Source organism: Anomaloglossus baeobatrachus, chromosome 4, assembly GCF_048569485.1.
Source record: "Anomaloglossus baeobatrachus isolate aAnoBae1 chromosome 4, aAnoBae1.hap1, whole genome shotgun sequence".
Lineage (NCBI taxonomy): Eukaryota > Metazoa > Chordata > Amphibia > Anura > Aromobatidae > Anomaloglossus > Anomaloglossus baeobatrachus.
Genome location: NC_134356.1, coordinates 500,808,852 through 500,823,467, shown reverse-complemented (window position 1 = coordinate 500,823,467; position 14,616 = coordinate 500,808,852). Strand labels below are relative to the sequence as shown.

The 14,616-nt window shown below is 43.7% G+C and overlaps 1 protein-coding gene across 1 annotated transcript in view; it reads right to left on the bottom strand.

Moving 5' to 3' along the window:
* SLC12A1 (solute carrier family 12 member 1) overlaps window positions 1-14,616 on the bottom strand; it is a 243,034-nt gene that overhangs the window by 187,898 nt on the left and 40,520 nt on the right. The window lies entirely within an intron of this gene.

The following is a 14,616-nucleotide window of genomic DNA, read 5'->3' as shown; positions in this document are numbered from 1 at the left end:
ATTGTGCCTCACTTCTTTCACATTTCATTTTTTCACTAGTCAGCATCATAACACATTTTGGTGCCAATTCATCAACACCAGAGATGTTCACACCAGTCTTGATGAGGGAGCATGTTGGAGTCATGAATTTTCCCCCTCATCACCGATGGGAACGACAGTGAACATGCTTGATTACAGCTCCATTCATTCTCATAGGACTGCTGAGCGTTGGCTTTTTCCAGCAGCACCATAGAGAATTAATGCCGTCAGGCTTGTGCACCACCACCCCACTATAATGGGGATTAAATTACCCCACTTTGTTGCTCAGTGTGGTTCCAGCAGCCCCACTGATCCATAAGTTAAAACCAGGAGTGTATATAGGGTGCAGAGCAGGGAATTTGCTCTGGGTGCAGCTGACAGGGGGACACCTCCAGGCCTCCTGGTGTGCCGAAAAGAGATGTTTTCCCAGTGGCTGCACTTTGCAACCCCCAGTATTGAATTTGGCTGACTCAGAGAAAGTGTAACATGCTGGCTCCCAGCAATCAATTGTACTTGTATATTTCAGGTGTGCCATGGAAGCCCTGACAGCTAGCACTTCCGCTTCAGAGGAATGTCAGCAGTGTGATCTGATCACACTGATGACATCACTCTCCATCACTACAGAGGCATGATTAATGTCGGTTTGTGTTAAGAGTTCCACTGGAGATGCAAAAAAAACAAATATTTATTGTAATCGAGGAGAGGAGGTATGGCTGTGGAAACAATATGGAGAACGTGTGGGGGGAATGGCTGTAGAAACAATATAATAAGTGGGGGGGTATGGCTGTGGAAACAATTTGGGGAGCAGGGGGGAATGGCTATAGAAAACGAGCCTGCGTAAACACTATGAGGAGAAGGGGGAAATGGCTGTAGAAACAATATGGGGAGCACGAGGGGTGGCTGTAGAAACAGTATGTAGATCAGTGGGAGAATAGCATTAGAAACAACATGGGAAGAGGTGGGGAGATAGCTGTGGAAACAATATCTGGAACAGGAAGGGTGATGTTTCTGAAAATGATATGGGGAGTGGCAGGGAATAGATGGGAAAACAATATGGGAAGAAGAGAAGCTGGCTGGGGAAACAATATAGAGACCAGGGGGGAATGGCTGTGAAAGCAGCATGGGGAGCGGGGGGGAAAATGGCTGTGGAAACAACATAGGGCGCAGGGGGTGAATGGCTGTGAAAACAATATGAGGATCTGGGGTGCGAATGGCTGTGGAAACAATATGGGAAGCCGGTGGGGAATAGCTATGGATCAATATTGGAAGCATTTGGGAGGATGGCTGTGGATACAATATAGGGAGCAGGGGTAATGGCCGTGGAAACAGTATGGAAAACTGGGGGGATGCCTGTGGAAACAATATGGGTAGAAGGTGGAAGGATGGTTGTGGAAGTAATATAGGAAGTGGGGCGAATGGTTGTGGACACAATATGGTGAGCACTGAGGGGAATGGATGTGGAAACAAAATAAGGAGCATGGGGAATGGTTATGAAAACAATAGGGGAGCAGGGTGGAAATGGTTGTGTAAACAGTATGTAGAGCAGGGGGAATTATAGTTGTGGTAACAGAGTGGGGAGGGTGGAATGGTTGTGGAAACAATATGCAGAGCAGGAAAATTTGGATCTATGAAGAGAAAGTAAAGGAAGGGAGGGGAGGGCATATGTGAGGAAATGGTATGCGGAGCTGGAGGGAATGGTTGTAAACTCAATATGGGGTGATGTATGAGGGCACAGTATGGAGAGCAAGGGGGAAATGTGTAAGGAGACAGTATGGTAAGCATGCTAGAATGTGTGAGGCGACAGTATGAGTAGGGTGGGATCTATGAGGAGACAGTAAAGGGAGTGTGGAATGTGTGAGAAAACAGTATAGGGAGTATCGAGAATGGGTTCATGAACATTAAGATGAGGAAGATGTATGAGGAGTCAATATGGTGAGTAAAGGGGGCAATCTGTAGGAAGACAGTATACTGAAGGGGGGAGGAGATAGTATGAGGAGTGAGTGGGGAATGTGTGAGGAAACAGTATGTGTAGTGGGGGAATGTGTGAAGAGAAGTGTGGTGAAGAGAGAATATGGGGAGTGAGGGGCTACCAGTGTGAGTGGGCACAAAATAGAAACTGGGTAGTGTGGGGGGCTGTATAGAGACTGGGCACTATAGCAAGACCACAGTGTGTGGGGGAAGGAGCAGTGTGAAGGGAGGGCCCAGTATGAAAGGATAGGGCAGTATGGAGGCTATATACCATAAGAAGGACTGTTTTGTGCAGAAAGTACAGTGAGGAACAATTATTTAATTAGAGACAGTGTAGGGCAGATATTTTTCATTCAGAGGCATTAAAATCATGCTGCTATTTTTAAAGACACCATGTCAGAAAGTGCTGTAGAAGACTAGAAAAGATGGAAGTCTGCAGAGATGAGCTGAGGATGTGAAAATTCATGGTATCTGGACAAGATGAAGAAGAAAAGAGACAAACAAGTCTAATCAGAGAAGATGTTACCTATAAGGTACCTGGATGTTTGTGTGTGATCCTACCTGTGTCTCATCAGTCCACTGTCTGATGATGACTGATAAACAATTCCCAGTACCTCCTTACCATTATTAAAACACCACTTCAGTCGGGGACGGTCAGTGCTTCAATGGTGGTTGTAATCTACGGTCCCTAGCTCTGTCTTTTACTCACCCTCTGGTGTTTTCAACTTTTATCAGCTTGTATTGAGGAGTGACCTCAAGCTCACTTCATGAAACACTGGAGCAATCCGGCAGGTCACAAGCTGCCAGAGCCAGATGGGAGTGACAGAGATAGAAGGTGAAGATGGCGGTGGGAGAGCATAAGAGTAGGTGCGGTGCAGGGAACTTAGATTAAAAACACCCCACCAGCAGTGAAAAAATCCTGCTGGAGTGATGTTTTAAGGACATACTGGGAGTTGTATATTTATTCTGTACAAATGTATATGGGTTGACTTGACATTACATTTGATGCACCATGTAGCAATGGTGGTTTTAGTTATGAATACATGTACTGGTTCTGTTAATATATTCATGTAAGTGGTTCTGATAATTTATTCATGTAACAATGGTGGCTCTGTTAATGAATTTTTGAACTAATTTCGGTTCTGGTGACATTTCTGTACTGATGGTGGTTTTGGTGATGTATCCATGTACTGATTGTGGTTTTGGTGATGTAGTTATGTTCTGATAGTGGTTCTGGTGATGTATTTCTGTACTGATAGTCCTTATGGGGATGTATTAATTTACTGATGGTGGTTCTGATAATTTATTCATGTAACTGTAGTGGTTCTGTTAATGAATTTATGTACTGATGGTGGTTCTGATTATGTGTTTCTGTACTGATGTTGGTTATTTTGATATATTTCTGTCCTAATTGTTGTTTTGATGATGTAGTTCTGTACTGATGATGGTTCTGCTCATGTATTTCTGTACTAATGGGGGTTCTTGTGATGTATTTCTTTAATGATGGTGATTTTGGTGATTAATTTCTGCACTGCTGGTGGTTTTAGTAATGTCTTTCTGTACTGATGGTAATTCTGGTGATGTATTTCTGTACTGCTGGGGGTTGCAATGCTGTGTTTCTGTAATGATGATGTTCTATTGGTTTATTTTTGTACTGATTGTGGTTCTTGTGATGTGTTTCAGTACTGATGTGGGTTCTAGTGATAAATTCCTGTTTTTTTATTGGTTATGATCATGTACACATTTCAATCCATAATTTTTAAGATTACATGGTACATGGCTATATTAATAAGGTTTTGTGCGGTCTGACAGGTTAGGGCTGGGGTATGCAAATCACATACTTGCACTTGCATGATCGTCCACTCTTGCTGCTGGTATTGGTGTATCCTAAAAAAGTGCAGCATGCACACTTAGAGAATTCAGAAGTCTGAAGTCACATAGAGCGACTGCTGACTTTCATCAGAAACTTGGCCAAACCCTTTAAAAATAACATTAAGCACTTTAGCATGCCCAATCCTAACAGCATGTAATATACTCACTGTCAAGATTCCAACAATCATCACATGACAACTCACGTAATTTTCCTTCTTACATTTATGGGACAAATAGCTTTTCTTTTTGCTTTTTTCAGTGATGTAGAGTCTGTAGTACGTCACTGAACTGAAAGAATTCTGAAAAGAACATCATCAGCACGTGACTGTAAGTATGTAAATTCCATATCAATGGTCACATGATCACTACTCAAACAGCATGTGCGGGGGGGACACACCAGACTGAATTATTGCACTGGACAACAGAAAAACCTAGATCCGCCTTTGGTAAAAACCCAATTTATAACTTTGTTTTCATTGGGCAACCCCTTTAATGTGTAAATGTGGCAGTATCAGTATTTTAAATTTAGGTTACTCATGTACAGTGCCTTTAAAAAGTATTCATACTCTGTGAATATTTCCACAGTTTTTATGTTACTATCACAAACTTTAATTTATTGTATTGGGTTTTTATGTGAGATACCAACACAAAGTAGCAAGTATTTGTGACGTTGAAAGTAAATGATACAGGGTTTTTTAAATATTTTATAAATATTACTTCTCAGTATAACTAAAGCTATTCTGTAAGGTCTGTTTGAGAACATTGGGGATCAAACAGCATCATGAAAATTAAGGCTGCTTTCACACTTCCGTTGTTTTGCATCAGTCACAATCCATTTTGTGACTGATGTGACGGATGCGTTGGAGATTGTGGTACAACTGATGGGATGGATCCGTTAAAAAAAATTGATCCGTTGTAGCAGCTTGTACCAGAATCCAGCATTTTTGACAGTGCGGTCCCACTCGGCTCTGCTACATCCCCATAGAGCATGGTTGGTTGCGAGACAGAGCTGTGTGATCAGAATTATCTCAGATGAACTTCGAACGACTTCATTGTCATCGCGTAATTCTGTCTGTGTGCCGCGGCCTGATTTGCAGTCACCGGTGAAGGACTCACTGGTGACCGCAAATCCCCTGAGTGACTGAAGTGAGCCGCGCAATCAGCGGTACCGTCACTCAAGTTACCCGCGGCCAGCTGGAGTCCTCCCTTTGAGACCGCAAATCACCTGAGTGAGGACACCGCTGATCGCGCGGATCACTTCAGTCACTCGGGCGACTTGCTGTCACAGTTGGAGGATCCAGTAGTGGCCAGGTGTAACCTGAGTGACGTCATCACTGCGACATGCAAAAGCAAGGAGAGCACTAATTAGAGAAGCAGCCAAAAATACCATGGTCAATCTGGAGTAGCTGCAATCCACAGCTCAGGTGGGAGAATCTGACAACTATTAGGCTGGGGTCACACTAGCATATTGCATCAGATGTGATATACTAATCGGCTCAAACTGTTACGAGTGTTAACCGAGTGTCATTCTACTGTGCTCCAATTCTTAGGCATACGCGATTAATTTCTCCATTTTCTCCATTGCCCGTATCTGCATATAATGGACTGCAGTTGGATGACATCATGTTTCACTTGCACCATTAGCCTTGTATGGGTGCGAGTGTGCTGAGATATCCTGCCAATTGCAGCATGTTGTGATTTTCTGCTCATGCCAAATATGCATGAGACAAAAAATTGCTGATTGGCATTGCTCCATAATACAACATTGTGCCGAGTGCTTTCTGATAAAACATTGGATAGCACTCAGGCGTGTTATACGCTGGCAATGCAAAAAAATCTCACATTGCACTCAGACCAATGTTAGTCAATGTTGCAGGTCAGATCTAAGGCGGGCTTTGCACACTACGACATCGCAGGTGCGATGTCGGTGGGGTCAAATTGAAAGTGACGCACATCCGGCATCGCATGCGACATCGTAGTGTGTAAAGCCTAGATGATACGATTAACGAGCGCAAAATCGTTGTAATCGTATCATCGGTGCAGCGTCGGCGTAATCCATAATTACGCTGACGCGACGGTCCGATGTTGTTTCTCGCTCCTGCGGCAGCACACATCGCTGTGTGTGAAGTCGCAAGAGCGAGGAACATCTCCTACTGGCATCACCGCGGCTTCCGTAGGATATACGGAAGGAAGGAGGTGGGCGGGATGTTTACATCCTGCTCATCTCCGCCCCTCCGCCGCTATTGGCCGCCTGCCGTGTGACGTCGCTATGACGCCGCACGACCCGCCCCCTTAGGAAAGAGGCGGGTCGCCGGCCAGAGCGACGGTCGCAGGGCAGGTGAGTGCATGTGAAGCTGGCGTAGCGATAATGTTCGCTACGCCAGCTATCACACGATATCGTACCTGCGACGGGGGCGGGGACTATCGCGTGCGACATCGCAGCATCGGCTTGCGATGTCGCAACGTGCAAAGCCACCCTAAGAGTTTTTCCTCAGCGCTAAACAGAGTGAGGAAAAAAATCACAGCATGCTATGATTGGCAGCGTGTTTCGAATCACATGTACCCATGCAAATTTGTGGGTGCGTTTGAAACATCGGACTGCTCTGATGACATCCGAGTGCAATCCGATATACGCAGAGACAGGCAATAGAGAAGATGGAGAGATTAATCTCTCCTTCTCCTCACTGGTGCTCCAATTCATGCATGAGAGAAAATTGGAGCACAGTAGAATGACACTCAGCTCACGAATGATTCAAGCCAAGTGTCATTAGTATTTCATATCCAATGCTCTCACATCGGATGCTTTATTCTAATGGGACCCCAGCCTTAGTCATGTACTCTACAAATCTGGCCTTTATAAAAGAGTGGACAGAAGAATGCCATTTTTTAAAGTAAGCCATAAGAAGTCCCATTTGCAGTTTGCAAAAAGCGATGTAGGGGACACAGCAAGCATGTGGAAGAAGATTCTGTGGTCAGATGAAACCAAAGTGGAATTTTTTGGGATCAAAGAAAAATGCTTTGTGTGGTGCACAGCTAACATTGCACATAACCCTGAAAACACTATCCCCACTGTCAAACATGGTGGTATCAACATCATGATGTGGGGAGGCTTTTCTTTAACAGGGGCAGGAAGCTGGTCAGAGGTAATGTGGAGATGGATGGAGCTAAATACAGGGCAATCCTGGAGGAAAACATGTTTATGGTATGTGCACACAATAAATTTTACTAGTTTTTTGACTTTGCGTATTTTTACTGCATCAGAAACACAGCATTTTACTATAAAAGCAAAGGGTATGGGTTTAATATAATCTTATGTCCACTGTGCTCCTTTTTGATGCTGAGTAAACTACCCTGCGGTGCGATTTTTCAATCCACAACAAGTCAATTTATCTGAGTTTTCTGTGCGGAATTTCCCCATAGACTTGCATGAGAAAATCCACAGGTAAAAATTAAAAAAACGCATGTAATCAGCATCTAAGAATGTCACTAACAGGAAGTTTTAAAAACAAATCCGCTTTATTTAAAGCATCACGCACCAACAAAGCCAAAAACTGCAGTCAAAAATGGACACAAAACAAAATGAAAAAAAACAAACAAACAACAAAACGGAAGTAAACTATGGTGCAGAAATTCAACACACACTAATCATGGAAACGTACACTTAGAGGTTGCAGAAGACTTGTGACTGGATTATAGATTCACCTGCCTGCAGGACAATGACCCTAAATGACGCGCCTGCGGGGTCTCTGGGGTTACTCGTCTCCGGGCTGGTGTCGGTTTGAGATGTCACAGTGTCCTGGCCCGATTTCATGACCCCGACGGTGTCAATTAAAGATGGGGAGCTGGGGATCATGGGAGTAGTTATTTGTGACGCTACCTGTGGTACGCAGCCAGTTATTAGCTGCCGCTGCGGAAAGTCTCTCTCTTCTGGGGCAGATGGTGACGCAGCTTAGGTGTTGCAGCTCTCCACAGGTAGAGCTAGGCCCCAGGAGGAGGTTGGGAATAGTTGTCCACCCCAGTGTGAACGCGCAGGATGCGGAAAGGAAAGGATCAGATGACACAGCGGTTGCAGATTAAGTTGTTTACTCACTGAGTTGCTCCTGCTGTTGGACTGCCAGACTCCGCTGTGATGGGCTCCAACCGATCTCGGATAGTTTGGAGGCCAGAACCAGTGGGATGATCCGTGAGTCCTTCCTCCCTGCGCTGTGTTGTGCAAGTCCCTGCGGCTTGGAGCTACACTGGGACTCGAGTCCTGGGGGTTATTATGATCCCTGTCCCATATAGTGGCAGCATGAGTTCATCGATGGGGTCGCCCTATGGTCACGACTCCTGGCTCTATGTGCTGCTTTGCCCTGGGCACTCTTGTGGGCCAGAAGACTTGAAATCCTCTGCCCGGCGGATTCTGCTGGCAGGCCGTGAAGTACCCACCAGCTGCGCCGGTCCTGAGGGAGATATGAGCTCTCCCCTCAGCGACCGTGTTCTCCTGCGTCTTACTTAGTTCCCGGTGGTTTCTCGACTGCTCTATGTGTGTGTGGCTCCTCTCTCCATACATCAGTCATCCCGCCCACCTGAGCACCTGAGCGAGTGGGTGGGAGGCTCCAGACGATGTGGTGACCAGCCTAAATGACCCTACTCTAACCCCGTCCCGGTGAGAGGGCAACTGACTTATGTGTGTTTGTGGATTGTGAATGACCAGCACTGACCTCCTCCTTACCCGGGATGAATACTGCACCTCTGGTGAGGCGCAGTACCCTGTGGCAACTGAAGCCTCAGGGGCGCCACATAAACACACTGCCAGAGCTACAATGGAAAGGTTTAGATCAAAGCATATTCATGTGTGTGAATGGCCAGCCACAGTCCAGACCTAAATCCCATTGAGAATCTGTGGAAAGACTTGGAAATTCCTGTTCTCAGATGCCTTCATCCAATCTCACTGAGCTAGAGCTATTTTGCAAAGAAGAATGGATAAAAATCTCATCCTCTAGATGTGGAAAGTTGGTGGAGACATATTCCAAAAGACTTGCTGCAGTAATTGCATTGAAAGTAGGTCCTACAAAGTATTGACTCAGGGGGGCTGATTACTCCTACACATGCAAGTCAAAATTTGCAGATTTATATTTTTAAACGTTTTAGAAAACCAGGCATCATTTCCTTCATACTTAAATACTTAATCCTTTGTGTTATATTGCATAAATTTCCAAAACATACTCTTACGTTTGTGGGTATAATGCGTAAAAATGTGAAAACGTTCATGGGGTATGAATATTTTTTGCAAACCACTGTATTATTATTATTTTTCTCACTTTTATAGCACTATGACTTCCACTGCACTTTACAGACGTAATCAACATTGTCCCCTTTGAGCCTCACAATCTAAAGTCCCTATCAGTATGTTTTTGGAGTGTGGGAGGAAACCTGAGTATCCTAAGGAAACCCAAACAAACGCATGGAGAACATACAAAAATGTTGTCTTTGATGGGGTTTGAACCCAGGACCCAGCGCTGCAAAGTAACAATGCTAACCACTGAGTCACAGTGCTAACCACTGACTGAGCCACAGTGCTAAGCACTGAGCTAACCACTAAACCACAGTGCTAACCACTGAGCTAACCACTGAACCACGGTGCTGCCATGTATATTTGTATGAAAATGTCTTTCACTGTGATAACAATAGATTAGCGTAAAACACACACATTATAACTACTTGTGAGGTGTGTAGCAATCTGCCAACATGAACACAAGAGGCATAGACATTAGTGGCAATGGCAACCTATATAAAATATAACAGCTTTGGCGGGTTTGAAGTAAAGATAAGTGATACTGTATAAAAGCGATGGCGATGGGTACATTTTCATTAGTTCTTCAAGGTCAACAAAGGGAAGAACAGAGGAAGTCATTGAAAAGCAGAGACCAAAGAATCCTACTTAGAACTTAAAGGGGTTGTCCAGGTTTGGCATGAAAGCCTGCCATCACTCTATGTGACTCCAGACTTGTGAATCCTCACAGTGCGCATGGTGCATGCTGTCAGGATTCTCTGGTGTTCGCGCTGGAAGTGGGCAGTCAAGTGAGCACAAGGATGCGAAATGCGTTCTCCCTCCCATATTCTGGCCACAAATGTACAACTGAAACATTGAATTAAGCAAGACCATGCACGTCTAGTCTGAATGTGGCCAGAAGTATGCCTGTCATACACTTGTAGTCTCATGAAGCCCCCATTCTCGCTGCTGGCACCAAAGAATCCTGACTGTGTGCACTTTTTGCTCCCTTAAATTTGCCTTTATAATCCAGAGATCCTAAATGTCCATGATAATATTTATTTTTTACAAATAGCCTCTTTTTGAAGAATAATAAAGAACCGGAAGGATTTATGTAAGAACTAAATTATATACTTCTAAATAATTGCCCACAATATATAAGTATCAGCAATACGCAGAACTCTGCCTACGGGAGAACTTCACCGTTATCATTGTAAAACACGATCCACCAGCCATGTAAACATAATCTTAAGCAATTCATACTGAAATGGCTACAGGACTGTGTTCTTGTTTATGTGGCTGAACTATTCCTCAGAGTCACAGATTTAAAGCAATTTTCCTAAAAAATAAACTCCCCCCGCTGCTCCACAGAGAGGAGGACGGCCAGCACAGTCGTGTTCATGGAAGATTGAAAATGCTAATGTGAAATTAAGGACTGGATGAGATGTTTACTAGTAAAATAAGCCGATCTGAAGTCAAATCTAACAATTTCATCCCACTACCAAAGATAAATAACTTCTAAAAGGAATATCCTTCTGGCTTTTCTCACACCTAGGAGGAAAGTAATACTTCTTAATGACCCAAATAAGTTACCAAACTGCCCTTAGAAAACTAATTGTGCATGAAAGCCCTAAGCAAAGAATTGGCAGGTTTCAAAATGCTCCCATTTTATGGCAGGACAGAGACGTGGCTGTACCCCTGTGGCTATAAGGTTTCATTTGATATGCATCATAAAATCACCGAGCGCTTATTTGTCAGGCACAACATATGCTAAAGTGCAGGCCAGAGAAAATGAGAATTTTGCAATTGGTAATATTTGTCTTCAGTAAGAAATAATCTTTCTATACATCCCAAATGACCCAATTCTATTTTACAGCTTCGGCATAAGCTATTCTCATTAAGTGAATGATGAGCGCACAATTAAAAAGTGCCAGTGGGTAAGAAAGTCCTTATGCCACAATCGGAGCACACTGCGCAATTAGGAGGATGTATGGGCAAGATCCGGCTTCTCAAGAGAAAGGTCAGAGAAGGTTTTCTGAATCACAGATTGAAAAATTAATTCCCCTTTTAAGGACAGAAGGCTCCTTGATTGAATTTCTGATGTGGCATTATGAACTTTTTTTTTCCTATTTCAATACAGAATTAGCATAACCTGAGACTGTGTCAAGTTCAAGTGAGAAACATTTATGAAACTGACGAAGTACACTCAGAGCCCCAGTGCCATATTGTATGGTTACGGCATTATTTTTATAATTTGGTATGAGTTTTAATTATGGTCCTATAGTGCGTGATCCAACCTGCCCAGGATAGGAGGAAATTAAAGAAAATGTGCCAGGATATCGGTAAATATGACTGAACCACCATTATTTGTAAATGTATGGCACAAAAGGGTCTGAAGTTAATGATCAGGACAATGACCAGACTGATCATCGGGCAGAATTATGAAATGATGACAAATGGGCTGGTCCAAGGAGACTTTTTTAACAGTATATCCTGGTCGAAACATTGTCTCCTGTATATGGCAGAATAAATATTACTTAAAGGGAACCTGTCAGGTGCAATATGCACCCAAAACCACGAGCAGTTCTGTGTGCATATTTCTAACCCCTGCCTAACTGTCGCAGAATATAGTAGCATAAATAAAGAGATCTTTAGAAGAAGTATTTCTAAAGATCCTTTATGAGATGCAAATGAGTGCAGGGACCAATCGCAAGGGCATTATTTCCCCATGACTAGTCCGCTCTCTTAGCATGTTAGCACGTTCCTGTGGGCATGCTAACATGCTATTCAATGCCCAGTGTTATTGGCATGGATGTGCATATCTGTCTGTTTTCGCCGCCTACGATTTCAGGCTAAAGGCCGCTTTACACGCTACGATTTATCTGACGATCTCTTAAACGATGTGACACGCCAGATCGTTGGTACGTTTTTGACGAGATCGCACATAGGTCGTTAATTAGCGGCACACGTACACATCTCACCAACGATGCAACAGCGATCAGCGATATATTGTTTGACCAAGGCAGTCGTTTGGATGTTGTTCGTCGTTGGCAGGGTGTCAAACATACCAATATGTCTGCTGCGAACCAAACAACGAACAATATTTTGAAACTGAATGATGTGTCAACGATCAACGTCAACGTGTCAATGATCAACGATTTTCAACCTATTTGCGATCGTTCGGAGTCGCTCGTAGGTGTCACAAGCAACGATGTTGCTAACGATGCCGGATGCACGTCACGGAAACCGTGACCCCGACGACATATCGTCAGATAAATCGTAGCGTGTAACACCGGCTGTAGGCTTAATGTGCATGACCAGAAGTCCCGGCCTAAAAATGGCGTCAGAGGCGGAGACAACGGACAGGTACGCAGGTCCATGCCGATGACACTGTGCATTGAACAGCATGTTAGCACACCCACAGGGTTGTGCTCACATGCTAAGAGGGCAGACTAGTCACAGGGAAATAATGCCCTTGCGACTTGTCCCTGCACTCATTTGCATCTCATAAAGGATCTTTAGAAATACTTTTTCTAAAGATCTCTTTATCTCTGCAACTAGATGCTGTGATCGTTAGGAAGGAATTAGAAATATGCACCCAGAACTGTTTGTGGTTCTGGGTGCATAGGGGACCTGACAGTTCCTTTTAATTAGCTACCACCATCCCTTTTGGACGCTGTCTGCTTTACTTGTAATTTTAACAGTATCTGTGTCCTCAGGATACCAGTACTGTAAACATCTGTGGCAGAGCATGGAGTTGGCAGCTCCATCACTTATTTTAGCAGAACTCAGATCACTTTTAGTTTAAGGTCTGATGGAGGCTGGTGCCACACAAGGGATGTTGGCCGGAGCAATTTCATCACTGCATTGCACCAGTCGCATCCACTGCGAGACAGGATAGAAAGGGAGATAGAGGCTGGGATGGGAAACCTAGATTAGGTGAATATAGGGGCTTTTTTAAAAAAAAAATAAAAATTGTATGCTGTGCTAACTGTTATACTGTATGGAGGGAATGTTCGTGACCAATCATGTTGTGCGATGTGCTATTCTTGAGTAACCTACAACAGTCACTACTCATTGAACAGAGCAGTTTGCATTCAGCTGCCAGGAAAGCTCAGAACAGCTGATCAATCAATATGCAGGGTTTTAATAACCTCTCCATGGGATAGGTCATCAATATTATATGCCCTTACAATGCCTTTAAGTGTGAGTAATGAGTATCCCAAGGAATAGATGTCCCAGCAACACAAAGTAATAGCCCATGTAGTCAAACTTGCAAAATTATGGCCATGAAAGTAGTTATCAACTTATAGTGCCCGATTCATTAAAGGGGTTGTCTGGGCTAAAATGCTAAGTCTCCAGTCACTCTATATGTCACTCTATGTAACTGCAGACTTATGAATCCTCCCAGGGCACACACTCTGCACTGTGAGGATTTGCCGGTTTCTGAGCTGGGAACGGCGGTCACATGCAGTTGTGCGCTATGCATGTTCCCAACCAGAACCCAACTCGTGGGCACGGCCTCACTCTATACAAATGTATGGAGTTGGTGTCTCTGACTAGTGGGCGTGTTCTCACTCTATACAAGTGTATGGAGTTGGCGTGTCTGACTAGTGGGCGCGGCCTCACTCTATACAAGTGTATAGAGTGAGTGTGTCCGACTAGTGTAGGCGGCCTCACTCCATACAAGTATATGGAATTATTTGTCTGATTAGTGGGCGTGGCCTCACTCTATAAAAGTGTATGGAGTGGGCGTGTCCAACTAGTGAGCACGGCCGTGCTCAATACACTTGCATTGATGAAGGCACCCCTGGGGTTAAGGGGTGCAGGCCTGTTAATTAAAATACCATAGTCCGCAGTGTAATTAGCACTATATGCAACTAGTAGGAACAGGAAACTCAATGACTATAAAAAGTAAAATCTTTATTGCACAAATATAACATCAATGAATAAAAACCTCATGTACTCATGAGGAAGATTACGAAACGTGTGTCGGGGTCCAGGGACTCAGGACACACTGGTGAAGAATTCACTTCCTACATATATCAGGTAAACTACTCATTTACTGTGTTTATGCAATGTATGTGTGCAAGGAAAGAGCATCGATCTCTAACTTATTAGTAGATACCACTTGAACATTTTAGGTACTTTGTATGCATCTCTACAGTTATTTGAATTTGGAGTGTGGGACTACTGTGTGGCCTGAGTATTGTATCCTCTACAGTGTGAGGTACCTTGTTTTTTTCATTGTTGCTATAATTTCTGAGGTTCTGCTAAATTGATGTAAATTTTGATTAATTCCCCAGGTATGCCTTGTTAAGCCCCGGGCACTTTGACGGAGCTGCCTGAAACTGGCACGTAAAGCTAAAAGTTGGCAAATATTTGCATAACATAATTAAAAAAATGCATCTTTAAGAGTATATGGTGTAAATAAAAAGGACAGAGTACCTTATTTAAGTGCAATAGATGCAAGAATTGGGAGCATTTATTTTTTTTTTTAAACA